Here is a 17,652-nt window from a genome sequence, read left to right as displayed (position 1 = left end):
TGGAACATGATCTTTACTTAATATCGTTTTTGGCATAAAAGAAAAATCTATCATTTTTACCCATATGTATTGTTGGCTATTGCTACAAATATATCTATAGCTACTTATGACTGGTTTTGTGGTCCAGGGTCACATTTTTCATTTTAATTTGGTTTAAAAATATTATATTAAAAATAAAATAACTAAATATAACTGAACTAAATGTTAAAGTGAAAAGAATTCCAGGCTAATTCAGGCTGAGGATGATTGTGGTTGTAGGGGTGCAAGCGGGTATGTTGGTAATATTCATTAAGCACACACACACACACACACACACACACACACACTCACAGTCACACACAGTAGGGCAACCCCCTGCATACTGAAGCTCTGCCCTGCTGCTGCTGTAGGGCTGGAACATTCCTGCTCTGACGAGCTGCTGAGCAATATGATCCCCTCTCTCTCCCCGTGTGTGTGTGTGTGTGTGTGTAGAAAAAGACAGCAGCAGTAGTAGTAGTAGTAGAGAGAGTGAATGTGTGCAGGGAAAAGAGAGGACAGAGTGAAACAGTTAGACGAGTAGGGTTCACTTACTACGAACTTCACCGGAATCTGAAGGTTCGAGTACGTACTTTGACTCCGAGGCGTTCACGCGTCTGTACGTCTGGGACAGAAAACCAGTGAAACGGCGTATCGTTACTATTTTTTCCCCGTTGTTTTGCACTTTGCGCCCGCGTCTAATGGAGGGCCCCGTGCGGATCTGCCATCAAGAGAATGTGTTTCACTGCTAGAGTGTCCGGCTGCCAGCAGCTTTTGCCCTCCTGTAAAAGGTAAGAAACTTCAGAGAGTCTTCACCCCCGCCACGGACGTGCTGTGTGAAGAGCCTCTTCCGCTGAAAAGTGTAACAGTGTGAAAAGTTCATGTGTATTCACTTATTATTTATTTTTTTCCCTGCACGAGACGCAGCTGTCTGCACTGCAGACATCATACATGAGGAGTAAGTGTAAAATGCCAAGTGTTCAAAATGACTTTTGTTTTGTTCGGGAATGCACGAAGATCCTTTCCCCGTCAGACTAAAGTGTGCAGAAGGTTTTACAACAAACTCGACTTCACTGTAAACTGTCTAGATGTCAAAGCGTGATGTATAGATTGTGCCAAGTGAAAAAGGTTTGTTTGGGCAGACATAAACAATCCTTTTCCCAAAATGTAAAGAGTGTAGAAACAAAGTTTAAATTGTAGAAATCAAATTTCAAGACTTAAAACAAACTATTTGAGTGTTAAAGGGCGTATATACAAAAGTGTAAAGAGTGTAGAAACAATTTTTAAAGACTGGAAACAAAATATCCAAGTGCACAAAGTAAATGCAAAATTGTAAAGGATGTAGAAACAACGTTTAAAGTGTAGAAACAAAGTTGTTACAAATTTTGAAAGAAGGTTAAATATTAAACAAAGGAGTATGATGTGAGGAAACAGATTATGTGCAAATACAAGTTTACAAAATCTAAGCGTAAAAGATTTCGCGTTGGAATGTATGAACACTCCTTTTCCCAGAGTGTAAAGTGTGTTGAAACAAAGTATCTAGAGTCAGACTGTTCAAACCGTTCCTGTGTAAAAGTGGCAAGCATAAACTCTCAGTCCCATGAATGAAACCATTTCAGTTTTCCTTGAGTCTGAGTTGACTTTAGGTTTCTGTTTTCTGTCAGTGGCTTTAATCATAACTGTAACTGTATAAACACAACATGATGTTCCTGTTGGCCTTGGGGGGCGCTTATAGATTTATCACAGTAAATATCAACACATTAAACAATCGGACAAGTTTGTCTCTGTGACACGTGTTTTGTTAGGATTGTTAGTCTGGTCATAAGCTCTGGAGTCTCTTATAGGAAAGTTTTGGCTGTTAAATGCAACTTCGTGTGCATAATCACTTTTTTTTTGTTGGCTTTTCTCTGACATTCATTTATGGATTTCTAATCGTACGTCATTATTAACATGGAAAAATTGTCATTTCTTTACCACTGTTGCAGTTTGATGATAGCTACTGATGAAAACAAACCCCACAGTATGTAGTAGTCAGACCCCAAACACTCGGTTCTTTGAAATGAGATACCTGTGAGACAGAATCCATGGGGTTTTTTGTTCTGGAAAATAAATAGCTCTAGATTGAAGAACAATAAAATAGAACCTTTCACAGAATAGATCAGTGGTTTTCAATCCTGTTCCTCGGGACCCACTGCTCTGCACATTTTGAGTGTCTCCCTTATCTGACACACTCGTTTGAGTTCATGGAGCTCTTTCCTAATGAGCTGATGATCTGAATCAGGTGTGTAAATTAGGGAGACATGCAAAATGTGCAGAGCTGCGGGTCCCCAGGAACAAGTTTGAAAACCACTGGAATAAATAGCATTTTAAATAGCATAAAATATGTAGTTGACCTGATGACCAGTTCAATTTCAGAGTTACAGATACAATTTTTAAAAGTGTTTGAAAATATTCTTATTTGTTGTGGACTAAAATATAGGTTAGTACTGTAGATGCAACAGGTTGTGCCAGAATTATACTTTTTTTTTTTTTTGAGAGGGAATTGCTACTCTAAGTATATGAACAGATTTAATGCTTTTGCTTTTGCAAGCCTTTTGAAAAGATTCAATTTAACAATTTAAGGAAGTGTGTCTTTGTATAAAAACCTCTCAGCCGACAGGTAAACTCTCTGTAGAGTTTAAACCAACTCAAATTCATATTAAATGCCTCGTAATAGTCACGGTGTACTTCAGAATAGATTATACGTTTTGTATTTGATAGGTTGATGTATCTTGGGTCTATTTATTTAAATGCATAAACTTTTGTAGGCGATTTAAAAAAAAAAACTGATTGTTTATTTGCATACTGATGTTTATGATTCCGGCAGCAGATAGAGGTTTGTATCTGTGTATTGTTCCTCCTGTGGGCGTAATGACTCTTTTGATGTTCTGCTTCTAAAGAGGCGTAAATGGATGCCTACATGTGGCATGTGAGTGTCTTTTGTGTGATCAGAGAGGTTAGGACAACATGACTGCTGGGTAACAAAGCCCTCATGCTTTCTGCTCGGGAGAGAAAGAGACCGAGAGATCTCAAGATACCAGCACAATAAAAGTTTTAAGAAGTGCTTTCCAGGAAAAGCAAGTGTAATGAATGAATGTAAGAATGTGACTTCTTTTCATTTAGATTTTTGCAACATTCACAGCTTTTTACCACCCCATGCATTTAGCTGAAAATTGCTATGCAGTTACGCTGCGGTATTTTATGGGACGTGTGAAAGGCGTAGACAGAGGATGAGAGACTGTAGGACAGCGGAGTGAACTTTTATCATCATGTCTTTATTTTTGTCCAGGCAGGAATGTTGAGCTCGGTCACGTATAATCCGACTTGTTCTCTTTCACCTGTTGGCTTTCTCTGTCTCTCATTCTTGTCAGAATAAAATCTGGCGAGAAAGACAACTGTGCTGATGGATTAAACACATGCTTATCATCTCATCATAATCACTACACAACAAAATCTAATTTTGCACAGTTGGAGCTGTCGAAATTGTTTGCTGTCGCTCTGGTTAGAGATAAAACAATGTTTAGAGTTCATAACTGCAAATATATGGTGTATATATATATATATATACAGCTTGAGTTGGGTTTTGAATATATTGCGGTGGTAGAAGGTTTCAGTTTTGTTGTTTTGGATGCATTTTTGGTTTTGTTCTCAAGTGCCATGTCACTGTGTAGTTCAGGATGTCTCTAACAGCTTTTCCAAAGTTTTAGGGTGACAAAATGATACAATAATGTTTTGATGTTATTTTGAATTGCACACATAGCTTTAGAACCGAGTGAGTGGATATTAATAATTAAACATGTAGCATCTGAATTTGATTTACTCTGGGGTAATGTAAATTTACCGTTTCAATTTGAATTCCTGCATTTTTTAAAAATCTTTTTTTAAACATTTTTTAAATAAATAACCGTTTTATTTTTTTGTTTTGTTAGTGTTAATGTGTCTGTTAATTTTAATGCTGTCACTCTAATTAAGAAACCCTTGTTGTTTCGTGGCCAGAAAAATATAGCTGTGATAAAATAATTGGATGGTTATGTATTTATGCAATTACCTACTTTTCTTTAGTAACTTGTTCCATAGCTAACACTACATTGTACCTAACACTTAACTGTAGTTTAACCGCATTAAATTTAGTAGCTTAAATCTTGGGAAGCAACATTTTGTGTAGCTTGTAGGAAATGTACACGATTATACTTTAACGGTGATGTTTCACAATCCCTGTTGTTATTTTTTTTTTTTTATCAGCTTAAAAAGAGAAGAATGAAAAGAAAAGTTTCCGGCCTTTTTCCTCCAGTAGCTTTGATCATTTACTGATAATGTTTATTAAGTTCCCACATCTCGGATGGGATCTCCATTTTCTGTCTGCTACTAGAATGTAATGATGCCCGTATGCTTCCACTGTTTCAAACAGACTTTTCTTACATAGGGGCTGCATTTAGAATCTGGTGGAGTTGACGTTCCAGAAAACATCATCCTGAATATTTTTCATTGAGGCTTTGGGCCACAGGTGGGCACCTTCAGAGAACCCACGATCAGTTTTGTTTTGTCCTGGAGGGCGACATGCGAGTATTTCCCGTTCATTCCTATCCTTCAGTCAAATGATTGCTAGTTTCTGAAGTCACTCTTTTTGCACAACTTAGCATTTATCTTTCTAGATAAGTTGGACCGAGAAATAGGCCTACTTATCTTCAATTGCTTTTGCTTCCCCGTTTTGTTTCTTTGTACGTTTGTGATCAAGCCCTCTTGGTTTCCTAATTAAACGACTTGATGACATTTTGTGATTGTAAAGTCATGACCCATCAGTGTTCCTTCGCTAATTACGAGCATTTATAAATCATTAGCGGGGCATCGGTTATCCAGTACAGAATGGAGCTAAATGCTGCAGTTCTATTTAGAGCGCTAGAATAATGTTTGGCCGTTTAGAGGGTTCTGGGTAATGATAAACACATGGGGCTGTTGAAAAGGTATGCTAAGTGGCCAATTTGAATGTAAGCATGTGTAATGATTCGGACCCAGTGATGGCCTTTCCAGTCATTCTGGTGGTCTGTCGTAGTTTGTCGCACTTTGTGGGTTGGAAACACTGCTTTAGATCAATACACGGGCGAGCAAAAACCCTGTCTCAGTAGTTAGGACGGTGCTCGTTGAGAGAGATCAGTCTGGGGCGGAAGAGGCGGACGAGTTTTCATAGAAGTGGATTGAGCAATTCAGATGAAGTTTCATGCTACTTTTTTTTTTTTTAAATTCCATCTATGTGTGTTTGGGCTGCGGGCAGGATAGAATGTAAATGCACATTAAAAGTGAGTGATGAATGTGTTTTAGTAGCTTTGAGCGGCAGTCCAGGCGTGTTGGCGTGGGAGACTTGAACGAATGAGAGAAAGTTGGTGTATTTAGGGAGTCATCCTCTGCCCTGTCTCTGTTGCCCAACAGATGTTAGGCTGCTTTCTCTTTACCCCCGCCCTGGGCAGGGAGGGATGAAAGTGATTTTGTAGGGCTGTGTGGTTTGAAGGTTTATTTAGCTTGGGGCTATGATCTTTGCTCTCTGCACCATTCCAAGATTAGCCGTTGGCCGTAAATGGCGAGATGAAGTAATACATTTTCACATAGGGCTGGACAATATTTCTAAATAAATGAATATCTTTAAAATATATTTTAATATTTGTAGCTAAAATACATTGTGAATATATGGTGGATATTCAATAAATTCCATGCAGACAGGACAGATGTGGTCATGCGGTGTAGCTAGCATACCGTCACACTGCATACATAATCGGCCCCGTTCTGATTAGAGGAACCACCAAACAAATTTGAGGTTATTTTTAATTGGGACCATGGCGTCTGATTTCGAACAGTATAAAGGATTTCACAGAGGTGGAAGATTTGATGATGGTGCATTACATATACCATAACTACAGTGATACTGAGTTGGTCCACCACCCGGAATAATTGCCTTTAATCCCTGAAGTCCAGGTCTCATTAGTTCGGGTTAGCTGACAGCCGTCGTCCTTCTGGAGTGCTGTAGGAACTGGAGACGGATTACGGCTGGCTGCCAAAGCTTTGCTGTGATTTAGGGCCCTGGTATTGGTGATGGATACCGTCCAGCAGTTATGTACATCGGGTGAATGGTATATCGCACAGGTTTTGTTTCTGGCTCAACAGATTGTATCTGTAAAAAGATGACCCTAACAATGGAATTCACTAGACGCCAAGGTCGTCTCCCACTGGTCTGAGGCAACAATAAGAATTTGTTTCGCGTGATTCATTGCCCATCATACTTTTAATGTCCTTAGAGTTATACAGAAAATGTAGACACATCCTTAAAATCTACTCCCTGGTTTTTGCGCATAATTAATTGGCTTACTGCACAGAAAAACTATGCTCTTGGATCAACTATGAGCCAGATATCAAAATATTTTCACCTCCAGCTTTGTCATTATCCTTTTGTGGCACAAAGAATTACAGCTTTTATCAGGAGCATGGAAAGTAAATGACGGGTACCATCAATTTCAATAGTCTAGCTTTTAGTGCATCAAAGATGTACTTTGACTCCTGTATGTAAGTTAACAGCACAATAGTACAGGAAGTGTACTCATGTGATGGGTGTAGGGTTGTAACGGTATGAGATTTGCACGGTATGATAATCGTCTCAGAAAATATCACGGCATATACTAAACAATGATTCTTATCAGTAACAATGATTTTTAAAAGAATAAGAACAAGTTATTTGAGTGAACAAATCTTTTATTACAACAAACTTGAAACCATTTTAATGAAAGTATTGAAGCCTCTCTTCTGAAAAAAAATTCATTTAGTTTTAAGAAACAATTAAAAAATAAAGCTATACACCTTATGTATATCTATATCACACTAACATTTTAAGTAATGTTTTAATGTTATCAAATGAAAATTTAACAACTTTTATTTTTGGCAAAGTTCTGCACAACAGAGATACTAAGGTAAAACATGGACAAACATGATATTCCTTAAAAATAATGTTTAAATCAATTCATTTTTATAAAGCATATTATTATTGTTGTTATTATAACTTTGAAGTACATTGTACAATGCTAATATATTTGTCATCATTTCTATAGAACTTAATATATATAAAACGTAATGTCCGTAAAAAACGTAAAAACGTTTTGTTTTTGTTTTTTGCAAGTGTTCCCATACTGCAGATCTTTAGGTGAACTACTTCTTTAAACAAATCCATAAAAGTTTTGTTTTGTGTTGTGCTTTGTGACTAAATGTGTTTCTTTGAAGTATATTTTCACTCTGATCTAATCTTATTTTAGCAGGTTGTTGATTTTCTGTGACATTTGAGATTTTTGTTTAAACCAAGTGTTTAAAAGGAGCTTCTGATTTGTATAATAAACCTCAAGTGTCTTTTTAAATTAGTGTGTCATGTATTAGCTAAGTTCTAATCCCCAAATAAGCATGTTTTTATGACAATTATTGAGAAGACCAAATTGCTTAGGAAGTTGCTTTATGGAATTATGCACACTTAGCTATTGTTGGTCAAATAAACCCAATTGACTGTAATGTTTGGGGTGAACTTCTGAACTTTACACATTGCTGACAGTTCCCGCATTTAAAAAAGACAGGGGAGCCCTGACCCTGTGCAGAATGTAGGAGGGGTTTTCTGCATCCTCAGCACCTTCCTGTTTTCAAGATTCATTTGAGACTTCCTGAACTGCCCCTTCTTTACCAGAGTCTAAGTCCAGCCTTGAGAGCAGCCCAGAACGCTTCCTTGTATCTTTTTTTCTTTTTTTTAACTTTAGTACGAGCCCAGCTATACCACAGCGTTCTATTTCAAACACTGCTGCCCATAAGCGACATCTGACATGGGTTTTCTCTGTAGCCCAGTGCCCAAGCCAGGCAACAGATCAGCAGGACTATATTAAGGCAAAAGCAGCCACGGCTGGCTCCCCACTTGCTCCTGACAAACAGACTGTTTGTTTGGAAGGGCTGCATAACTGGTGGATCAGAGCCTGAGGCACTGTGGGTACTACTACTGTGAAGCCTGTGGTTGCAAGTGCCATTTTGAGCCTCGCAATGCGGGAAGAGGCAACCCCTCTGGGGAACAAAGTTAAACGGTCATTTATAGAGTCTTTTTCAACTGCTAGAGGAAACAGGAATTAATTACAGGGGTAAGCCCAAAGAAAGCCCTGCATTGTTACGCCTCTGACCCATCTCTTTAGAACAACCCAGATTAGATTAAGATACAGGATGGGAGATGCATAATATTTATGATTCTCGGACAAACAAGTTTCCTGGTCTGTGTCTGTAAAAGCTCATCCATTGGTTCTCTGAATGAGGCCTTTTATAAGCTTCCCAAATCTGTTGTGCTACCGCTCTCTTTCCAATGGTGGGAAAGTATACCGCAAATGTGGGGAGTGCAAGCTGTATTATCATTATTATTATTTTGACGTTTTACTAAGGTTATGTTGGTGTTTGCACCGTCTGATGCCACTGCCCCGAATCTGCTCACCTTCAGGATAAGAGAATAGTCGAAGCCTGAATATGATGGAGAGTCCAAGTATCTGACAGCCAGTGATGGCAATTCAGACAAGCACGTTTGTTGAACTCACACCACACAATTTGTTTTGTTATTTTGGAAGCACTGGAAAACATGACCTCTTGGCTTGCAGAGGGCTACAAGACAAGACAGATAAACATTTAGACAACCTAAATAGATTCAGTCAGAGGCAATGTTTGGAGTGGATATTTATTTCAGAGCCCTCAAGCTTGTACATACAAGGCAGAGAGTTGGCCTTATGTTTTTGGGGGGGTTTCAACACACTCAGAAAGTATAATTCAGCCTTCACAGCCTCTTACATCTTGTTTGTTTTTGTTCTATGAGGTTAATTTTTCAATTTTGAAAACCCAAGAGTTGAAAAGGCACAGCATTGTACCCTTAAACTAGTCAAATATTCACAATGAATCTCGATCATTTTTATCTTTACATTTTTTTTTTTCTTTGTTGAGTTTGTAGTACATATCTAGTTATGAATTTTATCTCTTACACTCTTGGGTCTTTGGCCAGCATGAATGTTAGAGTGATGTTCCTGGTCTTCATTATTTGCCAGTGAAGATTTCAAATCCTGCTGTCATCTTGTTTTTGTTTTGTGCATGCTTTGAATCGCAACTTCAAATATATGTCCCTGCCCTGTGAGTGCTTTTGGTCGAAGGCCAAAGACCTGTCGGCGGGACACTGAGCAGGACCTGTTGTGTAGCTGTATGTCCAGCTTAGTTGCCATGGTGATGGAGAGGTGATGGAATCCAGGAGGGCGAGGGAGGACTGAATCTGAGCTGAAGCAGAGATAGGAAAACCACTAGCTGCCTCCAACTTTTCTGCAGCTGCCATCCTTTCAGAAACTGGACTCTGTCTTTAAATTTGAAAGAGCATCTAGAGGGAATGGGGTACAATCAAGATTAAAACGTGCATTTCTTCATGTCTGGAACTTGTGCCTATAACTAGGCCATGGCACTGACATGTTACTGTTTTCTCTAGTCAAAGCTTTTGGAATTTGAGCGCTTGGCATCTACCGGGGAAGTCATCCAATGCTCTGCTGACTCTAACCGCCTCACATACACATTCGTTCTCATCCTCCACTGCTTGGCTGATGAATCAGACACTCTTGGCACAGCCTGCCTATCAACTTTGTCTCTCAGCACACCCTATGGGCAGACAGAACCGCTGTCTCTCCTGTCTGTAACATTCCTCCTCTTCATTAGAAGTACCCTTCCTGTGTGCAAACGTCCCCTCGAGGGTTCTGATTAGCTGTGAACTCAGCTGGAAGGATATTCTGTAGCTCCCACAATAACGTGGGTGTTGTTAGTTATGCGGGTTGCTTTTCTGCAGTTTTGGGATACCCTGAGATCCATTTCCAGTGTCCGAGACGACCCTATTGAGTTTCAGTCCTCTGCCTAATCCCTGTTGTTGAAAACCTTGGGAAACGGCCCCCTTACCTCTGCACCCCTCCTCTGTCACCACCTCCCCTTCCACACCACCTCCTCCTCCTATTCCCAGGCAAACAAGACGCCACAGAACAAACTCCAATTAAGAGGGTTCTTCTGTACTGTACTGGGGCTAAGGGTCTCCCTCCCACCCCGTCTCACCGGGCGATCTGTGTGTGGAGTGTTTGTGACCAAGGCCAAGCTGCCCGGGGCAGGAATTAGCACTGTCTCCCTGGTCTGAGGCCTGGCACTCATGGGAAGGAGGCGGAGGTAGACCGGGTTGTTTCTGCTGAGAATCCCCCCGTGAGGAGAGAGGCGGGAAGGAGATGTGTGTGTTCTTGGTAAACAGTGCTTTGTTAGAGGTGACTGTCTGATCCCTGGGGCCTCTGTTCTCATTCCTGTCTTCTCCCCTTCCCTCCCATCTTTCATTTCACCGTTAACTACGCCATGGTCATCCAGGCTGTGCCCCGTCACCCCACGACCATCTCACCCCAGGGCTGCCTGTGCTTTTTAGACTCTGATACAATTTCCTGTCAACAGAGACAAGCTGAGTTTTACAGCTGAGGGAGGCCGGTCCGGGGAAGTAGCTTCAAACTCCTGATGTAATTCCTCTTCACACACATACATAGTAACCCACTCTTTCACTAGAGAGAGCAGTTGAAGGTTAACCTCTGTTTGCCCTTTCTTTTGAGCCTTCTGGATGCAGATAAGCGCTGCCTAACTGCAGTTTGATTTCCATCTCAGCTCATGGTAAAAGAAAGAGCAAATGCTCCCTTTTTAATGCTTAGTACCTTACAGATGTCTCTGACTCTCTCTCTCTTTTTAATAATGTCTGCTCCCTTTAATCACTGCTCAGTTCGGAGGCCCAGTATTTCCATTCATTAGTCCCATCTGCATGGCCTGGAGCTGCCCTCATGCCTGCCACTTGGACCAGTAGTAGCCTGTTATAGCCGAACTTGGGTCATCCGTACTGGGCCTTGGTTCCCAGTCTCTTAGCCTTTCTCCCTTTCCTGATCTGTTTTGCTTGCCAGGTCTCTCTGATTGCACCAAGTCAAGACATTGTACTGTCAGTTGACTGGGAGGATTACAAGCAAGGTTCACACAGTATGAGTTTGTCTGTCGGGCATTATCTGGGGAAATGAGCTGAGGTTTGGCAAGTATTCACCTCCCGATGAATCCTTTTTTTCCCCCTACTGGCACTCCCTTCCTCTCACTCTCCTACCTCCTGTTCTTCCTGCCTCAGTTTTTGTTTTCTCTCACTCACTTACTTACTCACTCACTCCACCTCTCTTATTTTGTCATATTTTTCTTTTTCTTTTCTTTTTGTAGCCTCTGTACTTTGTTGTTCTCCTTCATCTCTTTCTCTTTCTGTGGAATGTATGGAGAGCGGCTCCTCTGTCAGGGTTTGTGGGGGGCGAGTGTGGACAGGTTTAGGATACGGCGGGAGTATCAACCTTACCACATAGGGTCAGATCAGACTATCAGAAAAGATATTCACACACTCTTCTGCTTCTCTTATGGTTTCACTGTCTTCTGTCGTCTGTTTTTCAGTGTCTTTCTCCTTCAGGTGCCCCTCATGTTTCTGTTGCTTTGTGTGTCCTTATTTTCTGCATTGCCTAATAACCATAGCCGTACGACTCATTTGTTTGTTTAATAAGATCCATTTTGTGGATCTTTTACTGCTAAGTTTATTTGTTTCTTATGCATGAAGTTCAGGCCTCTACTTTTGTAGCAGTTGTGACCTGTTCTTCTATAGCCCTGTGTGGGGTCTTTTGTCCGTGTTTGCTCAATATGATCTTGTCAGAGGGCAGATGACACTTCAAGCACTGCCTGCAGAGAAAGACTCATTCTTGTTCACACCTTTTTTTTTATAGGACTGCAGGTGCCACTTCCCGCCCCCTTTGCACACACACCTAGGGGCTTGTCAGACTGTTTATTTTCCTTGCTGTCATCCTGTTATTTTCTGCTTACACTGCATCCGTCTTTCTGCAAGATTGCCCCAGCATTCCAGCAGAATGTTATTGCAGAGGCTATGTGTCATATACAGATATCAGAGACACTTTTATTTTTTAGTGTGGATACTCTGTACTGCACATTAATGGCTGGAAGAGTCTTTTTAAAACTGCAGAATATAGCATTTTTAAGGATGGATGCTCTTAGACATCCCAGGGAGTCTTGTCTTCCTTCCCCGCACTTTGGCAGGATCTCAGGTATGACCCTGGTCTTGCTCTCCTTCTCCAGAGAGAAAACAGAAAGGAAAAACAGTTTTTACTCTGACAACTGATAAGGTTAGATTTATGATCAGCAACTGCTTGTGGGTTTGTTGGACTGCTGTTTGATCAGGCTCTTGGGAAACCTCTCAGAAAAACACTCTCAGAAAAACACAGAAGTGTGTGTGAATATTCTCTTCTGGCTTGAGAAAGTCCTCAATCAAGCTTGTAAATGTAAAAAGAGAATAGAGAGAGAGGCATGCAGGAGAAGTCTTCTGTAATGTTTGGAGACTCTGGAGTAGCATGCTGGCCAAAGATCCATCCCTGTAAACCAAATATGCCTGATGACCAGCATATGATTTGTTTTGGGATGGGATGCTGTAGTGCTACTAGCGTCCCCACCAGGCTTCATAACTAGCTTAAGCTAAAACTTTGGTCTAGAGTTTGCTGGAGAACAGCATGCTCTTTCCCACTAGATAGGCCAGCAGCCAACCAGCCTCAACCAACATGGAAATTCAGGATGGTCTAAGCTGATCTTTTCAACAGGAAAACTCAGGACATCAGCTGTGGCTGTGCAACATTACCAATACCCTTAATTAAAGTGTGTAATAGAGCAACACATGAAGCTAACAAGAAAATTTCATGAATGTTAAAGGGGTCATATGATGTTATTTTAGAGATAATTATTTTGTGTATTTGGTGTAACAGAATATGTTGACATGCTTTAATGTTCAAAAAACACATTATTTTTAAAATACTGTACATTATTGAAGCTCCTCTATGCCCCGCCTCTCTCAAACGCGTTGTTTTCTACAAAGCCCCTCCTTCCGACAAGCTCAGTCTGCTCTGATTGGCCAGCTGCCACAGTGCATTGTGATGTGACCCTGTCTCTCACTCTCTCTCTCTCTCTCTCTCTCTCTCACACGCACACACACACACACACACACACACACACAACGTGCTTACTCTACACTGAGCAAAACTCCGCATTTGAACAGTCAATGGGAAATACTTAAACTAATAAAAAAACATACTTACAGCTGCTGATTCAGAAGTGCCAGATTGTCATAGCAAAGTCGGAATTGACCCTTTTTTAATTTTATTTTTTTATAAATAGCCTTTGTGCACAGCCAGTCTTGTACTCACCTAGGTTCACAAAACTGTTGTCCATAAAATGCGTTGCACAAATTCGAACATTTGGGTTGTGCTGTTCTGTTGTAAATAGGGTTGGGTACCGAACTCGGTACTTTTAAGGGTACGGACCGAATTGCGTCGGTACTACCGAGTATCGATTCACATGAAATCATTCGGTACCAAATTTCGGTACCTGAGAACGCATTTGGGCGCATACGAGAGAGACAGAGAGAGAGAGAGAGACCCTGTGACTTGTCACCCCTGCAACTCTTTAAAACACAACACAGAGGGCAAACCGAAATGTTCTGAAGTGTGCTTACATTTCTAGGGTCATATGGTTTCAGCAGCGGACAGGATGGCGGAGTCCATTCATATAAGCGGAATTTACTCTATAACGCGGAATGCCACGGAATTCGGCAAGTTTTGGATGAATAAAAGAATGTCTGTCACTTAATTGAATCGCGATATGAACTAGTGTATGTGAATATTAAAACGCAAAAGACGGTTTAAATATGAATCCTGCATGTTCCGTTAGCCTCGGTATGTATGAATGGCGGAGACGCGGTTTTGTTTAATAAACAAATACTGAAGCACACGTGAACTCGCGGTGATTTTCGGCCTCTGCACTACATGAACACATGAACTTACAGGCTGTGAGTCACTTCATGAGAATTTTACCGTTTCATTTGAGAAAACTAGCATCATATCATACTGTATACACACAGAAACTTCACGCAACCTGTCAAAATAAAAGTGCGGTTTAACATGTAACAGAAATATATTACTCTTGTATTACTTTTGTACAGTATAATGTACGTCTTTATATATTCCATTTACTGACAAATTTAAATAAAACAATTAAATTATAAAAATAATTATTACAACCACATTAACGACTTAATTGTAGAAAAAATACAATTATTATTATAACTTTTTAAAGGTATATTCACATAATTTTTCTACCATGTATTAATTTTAACAGTAAACCTCTGTTTGTTTGCCAAAAAATAAAAGGGTTTCATTTTGATTTGATTAGAAATAAATAAATGTTTCATGCCTTCATTTGATTATCAGAAAAAAAATAAAACACAAGAATTTCTGGAAGAAAAAAAAGAAAAACAATTGTTGGGTCCAATTGTTCAAAATGTTGAAATTGAGAGTTTTGGACTTATTTTTTCACTGAAATAAATGTTTTTGTTATTACACAGAGAGTAAAGTACCGAAAAAAGGTACCGTTGGGTACCGGTACCGAATTTCAGATACCGGTACCGGTACCGTACCGGTTCAAATGTGAACGGTACCCAACCCTAGTTGTAAACAAATCTTAACAATGATTCCTAATTGCATCTACTTTCGGAAGGCCAAATAAAGTGCTTTTGCTTTCTCATAGAAACACACAGCGTCTCCCTGACATGGCTGCATCAACACTTCTGCGGTTACTGAAACCACGCCTTCTTTCTTTGCGTGCACATTTGGGCGGCATTACGTAAATATTTCCACATCGTGACGCAGACATGTGGGGGCGTGTTTGAAGGAGGCGTTTTAGCCCGGTCTGGATCAGCCTTCTCTTTAAGATAGAATACATTCTGTTGTGGGAGACTTTGAGCTTTGTAACTCTGCAGATCATATACACGCACAAACAGCTACATAACACACTAAAGAAAAGGAAAACAAGAAATCACATCATATGACCACTTTAATGTTTCTGGGAAATTCAGCCAAATGTATCTCCTTATTGTAGATTGATCATGATTCTAGTTGGTCAAAGCTATTTCATACTTTTAAGCTGGTTTTTCTACCGAGGATTGGATAGCCAAGAGTAAAGCTTTCTCAGTCATAGGTTCCATAGCTTTATTAGCAAGCATTCTTGCTCGAGTCATTGGTAGTACAGTGATGTTACATAAATAGAGGCGCTGTCAGGTTAATGTTTGTAATTCTCTCTGTTTGTTAAACTCTTGCTTCCTTCTGCACTGTTTTCCCTTTGCCCTTAATCTTTTCTTTTGATGTGGCCTGTATGATGGAGATCTTCAGTAGGTATAGGGGACTTCCCTTCCCTTCTACTATCAGACATGTCTCAGCACTCCGCTACCCGCTCTGTCTCTTTCTCTCTCTCTATACTTATATCTCTGTTACTGAAGGCTCTAGACTGCTCCAATTCCCTGCTGTCTCTCTTGCCTGCATATAGTAGTAGCTGCCTGTCTCTCGCTCTCTGATGGAGGACAGCAGATATCTTACAAAGTGTCTGTCTGCACTGAGCCTAGTACATACAGGCGGATGTCAAAAGAAAGGCAAAGAGATAAAACACAGGAATGATGCTTGTGTTTCCTCGTCATGCCAGATCTGTTGCAGAGATAGCAAGAGGCGCAGCGTCACTCCTCACACCAGATATCTTTATCCAGGGTTATACCCACCCCTCCAAGGGTACATACCATCACCTTCTATGTACACATGGGGCGATGTTGCCCATCTTTGCCAGTGTTTCATTCAAGGCTGTTGTTATTGTTGTAATTATATATTATTACTCTGGGAGTGAGAAGATTGTTTCCACTGATGGCATAGGGGCACTGCAAAGGGCTTGTTGGGACTCGTGGACAAGACGCGTTACCCTTAGAATCCTTGGGCTGACGAACCATGCACACACACGTGTTTATAGCCAATGCATACATATTTACTTTTGAGATCTGCTGAGTTTATTACTAATCTTGGTAATGTTTCTATACAATTTGTATTCAAAAGTGTGTAGATTTATTAAACGCCCATCTGCCATCTGTATTTTGTGCTTGCCAAGTGCAGACCCTTTTGTCACCCTGTTTTTTGAGGTGACCCCCAAGGGGCGGGGCCACAACTGCCAGACACCCGCTGACTTTCTGCTCTCCGGTGACCCTTGACATTTGGCTTTAGAGGGGGTGTGAGCAAGAGGCTGGGAGAGTTTATTATTTCCTGTGTTTCCTACTTCGTCTTCGTCTGAGTGGTCCTGCAGGGGGCGGGGGAGATGATATGTATGTATGTGCATGTTTGATGTTTGCAAAGAGTGTTTGTAGGTCTCACTGCAGCTAAAATGAATGATGGGATAATAGATTCTTTCGGAATACAACTATTAACTAGATTTTTACGTCCAGCACTCGTCCAAAAGTGTTGTGGGTAGTTGCAGCATGGTTGCTAATATGCTTTTGTTTTAACACAATGTTATGGTTGCCAGGGCATTATTTTGGTGGATTCTAGGGGTTTTGAATGGTTGCTAGGTGGTTGACCAAAAAGCCCACTCCTGACTTTGGATCCAAGCTATAACTCTGGTTTGTGCTTCAGTGTAATGGGATTTTTCTTTTTGCTCATTTTATTGTCCATCAGTTAAGTCAGCTGTCAGGTTTTTAACACACTATAAGAAATGGTAGCTAATAATGCAGCTTATTATAGCAAGCACTGCTCAAGAAAAAGGTTAAAAAGGAATAAGCGACACAAGAGAAGGATTTAGTATGCTTGAATGTGAGTAAATTTGAGCGTGTGTGTCCTGTCACGGACTTGTTCAGCTTTAATGGTCTCACCCAGACATAACCTCTTTAATTTGACCCAGTCGAGTGGCCTGTCCTTTGGGCTGATGTTGGGCCGGGCACAGAGCCCCATGGCACCCACAGTGTGAATATCACAGCTGGGCGGCCATTGTCCGGCAGCCCCCGGCCCAAACTACACTCACAGACCAGGAGCCTGTGATCAAAGGCCCTCCGGATTAACGCAGCCCAGATACAGAGGCCTGGCGCTAGGGGAGGGATGGGTTCAAAAGCAAAGAGGAATGCTCCTAATTACGATCCTTTCACTCTTTTCCGTGTCTCACCCTTTGGGCGCTCCCCTGGTCTTTCTTTTAGGGCGTTTGAGACTGCGTGTGAGTGTGTGAAAGCCATGTGGAGGCTCTTCAGGCTACAGTGAGTCTGTGAGAAAGCAGTGCACTGTGACAGGATAGTGATATTAAGAGTAGACCACAAGCAGACTCTGCAGTCCATCGGAGACGGGCAGAAAAGAAGGGGCAAAAGAGAGCAAGGGAGAAGAAGGATTGTAGGTTGAGGGGGCGTAGAAGTTCAGGAATTTCTGTTTCACTGGAGAAGCACTCTGTGGGAATGGGTCGTAGATCAGCAGAAAGAAATTTCTCTTTGGAGGAAGGCTGTACGAGATCAAGGCATGTGTAAGGGGATGTGTCATAAAGGTTATTGAAAGTGTTGTTTAGGATTAACTGTGAAATGTTAAGTTTTGTAATTCCTACAAGCTGTACTCCTCGACCAGCTACAGATAGAAGATGAAAACAGTGCTA

At 40.9% G+C, this 17,652-nt stretch overlaps 1 protein-coding gene across 1 annotated transcript in view; it reads left to right on the top strand.

Annotated features, from left to right (window-relative positions):
* The first annotated feature begins 357 nt into the window (after window positions 1–357).
* cdon (cell adhesion associated, oncogene regulated) overlaps window positions 358–17,652 on the top strand; it is a 43,999-nt gene continuing 26,704 nt past the window's right edge. The window contains 1 exon segment of the mRNA XM_058751317.1: window positions 358–806. The gene's annotated coding sequence lies outside the window, so the exon portion shown is untranslated.

The sequence above is a fragment of the Onychostoma macrolepis genome, chromosome 18 (assembly GCF_012432095.1).
Source record: "Onychostoma macrolepis isolate SWU-2019 chromosome 18, ASM1243209v1, whole genome shotgun sequence".
Classification (NCBI taxonomy): domain Eukaryota; kingdom Metazoa; phylum Chordata; class Actinopteri; order Cypriniformes; family Cyprinidae; genus Onychostoma; species Onychostoma macrolepis.
Note: the sequence above shows the minus strand (reverse complement) of the source record. Positions and strands in the feature narration are given on the sequence as shown.